The sequence below is a fragment of the Oryctolagus cuniculus genome, chromosome 8, assembly GCF_964237555.1.
Source record: "Oryctolagus cuniculus chromosome 8, mOryCun1.1, whole genome shotgun sequence".
Taxonomy (NCBI): Eukaryota; Metazoa; Chordata; class Mammalia; order Lagomorpha; family Leporidae; genus Oryctolagus; species Oryctolagus cuniculus.
The window spans coordinates 46,801,415-46,806,110 of NC_091439.1; the positions used below are offsets into that span (position 1 = coordinate 46,801,415).

The 4,696-nt window shown below is 44.9% G+C and overlaps 1 long non-coding RNA gene across 1 annotated transcript; it reads right to left on the bottom strand.

Moving 5' to 3' along the window:
• Positions 1 to 653: 653 nt before the first annotated feature.
• LOC138843282 (uncharacterized) lies at positions 654 to 4,489 on the bottom strand. Its single transcript, XR_011377988.1, has 4 exons — positions 4,317 to 4,489; positions 1,917 to 2,231; positions 941 to 1,429; positions 654 to 700 (listed from the first exon to the last, which is right to left on the bottom strand). It is a non-coding gene; the product is annotated as an uncharacterized lncRNA (long non-coding RNA).
• Between the last annotated feature and the right edge of the window lie 207 nt (positions 4,490 to 4,696).

The following is a 4,696-nucleotide window of genomic DNA, read 5'->3' on the forward strand; positions in this document are numbered from 1 at the left end:
TTTTATGACGTGAAGTCCAAAATATATACTGTATTTCACACATTCCAAGATATCGAGGTTTTCACATTGGAACAACTGTGAATCATCTTGTCCTCAAGGGCATCTAAGATCATATTGTGTTCACAATGGGCAGTGTTTCCTTACAGCGTACCTCACAGTCACGATGTCATAGGCTTGAAGACCTACAGTGTGCACAGACACACTTTCTATTTAAGGAACACAAGCTTAAGTTAAAAACCTGCAGAATCCAATTGTCAAAGAGGAAAAAATAGCCACTAATTCTAGACATTCAAGTTGTACTGATTTTACACCACTGTATTTTATTGTCTCTCAACTCTACAGGTGCAACTATGCTTGTAATGTAAAACATTTGCACATTTTTAAAGCTACCTGGCTTTGAATGCCACTGCTCCCACAGAGTTACTGAGGACACACTGGGGCCGCTCCCTTACCTTTCTAGCTGCCTCAGTTTACTCAGATGACACCTGGATTGGCCTTCCTGGCCACTATTCTCCTATCTCCAAGTTTGCTTACTTGGGCCCTAATTGCTTTTAAAACAATATACTTCCTCACAGGTTTCTTAGTGAATTTCAAATGTTCCATCCTAAATTGGGTGCAGTTTCTCCAGTATGGAGAAGAAAACAATGACTTACCTTTTTAAATGTGTCCACTGGAAATTTAACATCAGAAATATGTGAAGCTGCAATTTAAAAATACACAATCAGTTGTTAATTATGAAAACTGATATATTTACATGACCATGCACCGCCATCCCACTGAATTAATTTTTATACTTGAAAACCTTCTATTCCCTCTTATGCCTCTTTTGCCATATGCCAAATGAGTAAATGTATTAAAGTTTCCAGTGAGTTGTTATTCATAACTATTATTAGCCCATAATAAATCACAAGAGCATGTAGTTAAGCTTTTCGGTACTCACTAAGTTTAGAAGTACAGACAGGATTCAGCAGGCATTTGCGAGGCAGCTTGAGGGCACAACCATTGGAGCAGCCCCTGCCCAACGTGGTTCCCAGATGGCGCAGAACCAAAGTCCAGCAACCTCAGGGACTCCAGGAAGTACAAAAAGGGCTTGAGGCAGACAAGGTTCTTCCAGTAGAGAGCAGTGGCTCCCTGGCGAACGCCCGGTGCCACTGGGGGCGCCACCTAGGACCCAACCGCACAGACCTGTCTTCAGGGGGACTCGCGCGCCAGGGCCAGCAGACTGCGCAGGGCAAAGCAGCTCCCTCTGGTCCGGCCACCAGCGCAGGCCCGTGGACGTCGGCTGCTTGGAGTGTCCTGTCCCCTCGTCCTGTGTCCCAGGTGCCATCCCCTCTTGCGCAGGAGCAGTTGTTAACTTGGACTAGAGACCATGGCCACAGCAGCCCACGGAGTCTGGCCGCAGCACTGTTGTCCCATCACCCTGCATCGCCTGCCGGCAGAGGAGCACGAGATGGTAGGAACCTGGAGCTAGGAGCGCAGGGCTCTGGGTGAGCTGGGGGCTACCCAACAGGTGCGCCATCCCGGCGCTCCCAGCACCCTGGTACTTTCCCAGGGACTCTCAGATTGCAACGGATCGGAGCCCACCATGGAGATGCGCGTGGAGGGAGGGGCCCACCACACTTGCCTGCCTGTCCTTCTTTCTGTCTTTGGAGGGTACACTGTCTCGGGGTGGGGTCAAAGGGGAGACAGGGCTGCGGCCACCAGAGGAAATGTCTGACTCTCACAGCCAGCCCCAGGCCCCTGCCTGCCAACCCTCGACCCCCACACCACCTCACACCTCCCGGGACCGCCTCCGCCAACCCCCAGCGAGGACACTGAGGGGCCAATGAGGATGTATGATTCCCACTATCCTAATCTCTTTCCTTTCTCCTCCCCACTTAGCCGTGGGGACCCAGGTGTGGCCAGGCTGCACTGACCTCTGCAAGCGCCACTCAGGAGGTATGGAGGGCACCATTCCTGGTCTGAGGCACACCTGATGCACGGCATACTGGCCGCTCACCGGCCCAGACCTCGGTCTCACCAACATGGCCAGGAATTCCAGGTGGCTTGGACATCGCTGTTCCACGCCAAGGGTAGTCTCCGGGGAGCAACATGTGGGCGTCACCAGCTGATGCACCGCGGGACGTGGGTCACCAGCTCGGAGACACACAGGTGGGCCACGGAACACGGTGGAAATCAGTGCCAGCAGAGGGCTTTTTCTCTAGTTCCAGTGTAAGCTGGCAATGGGGCTGCTATAGAGACGGGAGAGATGCGAGAGGACAAAGTAGCGCTGAGTCAATGAAATGCTGATAAGGGAGGCTGGGTTTGGAGAGCTACATCTCTCTTCTGTGCCCAGAACAAAAGGTTTGTACAGCTTTTCAGACGCTGCAGTGTCAACTTAATGAAAACTGAGTGTCATTGTTGTTTTGCTGTGTGTGTGTGTGTGTGTGTGTATGTTAGTGTGTAGGAATTTTCCGATATACCAAGACTGCTGACAAATACACCCATGAGTACTCACACAGTGTTGAAGCCAAAAGACTCATTTATTTGTAACAGTTTGGTTGGATGTTCACATTAGAAATGGCTTCAGCATCCACAAAATGACTTCAGAGTCACACTGCCAGTTTGAACCTCACCCAAGCCAGGGAATCCCAACATGCTTGTCACCAGGAAATGATCAGGAAAAGTGTCTCTGTGAAAGGCTTTGGCTGCTTCACTGTGGGGATCAACAAGGACAGTGACACTAACACTTCACTGTCCTCTTCCTCACTCTTGTCCTACACCACACAACAGACACACACATTCACGCCCAATGTCCAGTAAGAACCACATCTCTACAGTCCTTCAGGTCTCTGGATGGAGACCCCTGCGCCTACACTTGTCAAGATTTGAGCATGCGTACTCACAGACACACAAGCTGACTCCTGAACAGTCATTCAGCAAACAGTCCAACAGACTCCAGCATTCCAGGATTAACCATTTTCTAAAAATCCTGCTAGAACCCAAGCTCAACTGTCTCCCAAGAAACACGCTCAACTGCACCCATTATGGCAAAGTCCCTGCTCTGGAAATCTATTTCAAAATTGTTAGTTAATGATGTTTCCATCCTTTGCATCTTAGAGATGTTAAACATAGTTTTATTGAAGTAGTGCCTTCAGCCCCTCTTTAGTGTACTTGCATAAAACTGATAAAAATAAGCAGAGCTGTCTTCTGGCTAATGGATACTTGAAACATAAAATATAAGCCCATTTAAATGATGTAATTTATTTAAGTGAAAGAGAAACAAATTCCACTTGAGTTAGTTGTTTTGACCTCTTCCACCTACAACATCATCTTTTAGAGAACTGCTGAAAATAGTGAAGAAAGACTCAGGGTACAAAACCCTTAATTGCCCCTGATCTGGCAGTAGAATTGGTTAGAATCATTCTAATATTCAGTGGCAGGAAATCAAAGGAACAAAAGAAAAACGATGATAAAATAACAACTCCACAGGCTGTATCACCAATCCACAAATGACTGCAAATTAGTTGTGCATGAGTGAATTTTTCTTTCTCCAATTATTAGGTAGAGAAAAGTGGCTTTACAAAATAATGTGAAATGTGATTGAATGGCATTGCTCTCAAAATTCTTAAGTCTTCTTTATTCCTTGTTTCAGTAATTAGAATTTCAGCACTTTAATATAAACAAATTACTTTAATATGATGTAAGCACTATATTCATAATACATGTTTTGAGAGAACAACCTATCATCTACAAAACAATTCAAATATGTGCTCTTTTCCTTTTTTGACCTACTTTTTTTATAATTTGTTTTTTTTTTATTTTATTTAATGAACATAAATTTCCAAAGTACAGCTTATGGATTACAATTGCTTCCCCCCCCATAACCTCCCTCCCACCCACAACACTCCCCTCTCCCACTCCCTCTCCCCTTCCATTCACATCAAGATTAATTTTCAATTATCTTTATATACAGAAGATCAATTTAGCATATATTAAGTAAAGATTTCCGCAGTTTGCACCCACACAGAAACACAAAGTGTAAAACACTATTTGAGTACTAGTTATAGCATTAATTAAACACCTAAGAGTAATTGTGTATTAATTACAAAGTTCAACCAATAGTTTTAAGTAGAACATAAAAAAATACTAAAAGAGTAAAGTATTAAGTTCTTTTTTTGTTTTTTTTTTGTTTGTTTGTTATATAGTTATTTTTTATTTAATAAATGTGAATTTACAAAGTGCAACTTTTGAATTCAACCTCCCTCCCTCCGTGGCCCTCCCCTCTCCCACTCCCTCTCCCATCCTGCCCTTCATCAAGTTTCATTTTCAATTACCTTCATATACTGAAGATCAACTTAGTATATACTAAGCAGGGATTTCAACAGGCTGCACTCACACAACCGCACAAGGTATAGGGTATTGGTTGACTAGTAGTGTTGTTTTTAAGTTTCATAGTAAAACACATTAAAGACAGAGATCCTACGTTGGGAGCATGTACCCAGTGACTCCCGTTGTTGATTTAACAATTGGCATTCTTATTTATGACGTCAGCAATCACCCGAGACTCTTGCCATGAGCTGTCTAGGCTATGGAAGCCCCTTGAGTTCACCGACTCTGAACTTGTTTAGTCAAGGCCGTATCACAGTGGAGGTTCCTTCCTCCCTTCAGAGAAAGGCGCCTCTCTCCTTGATGGCCTGTTCCTTCTGCTGGGGTC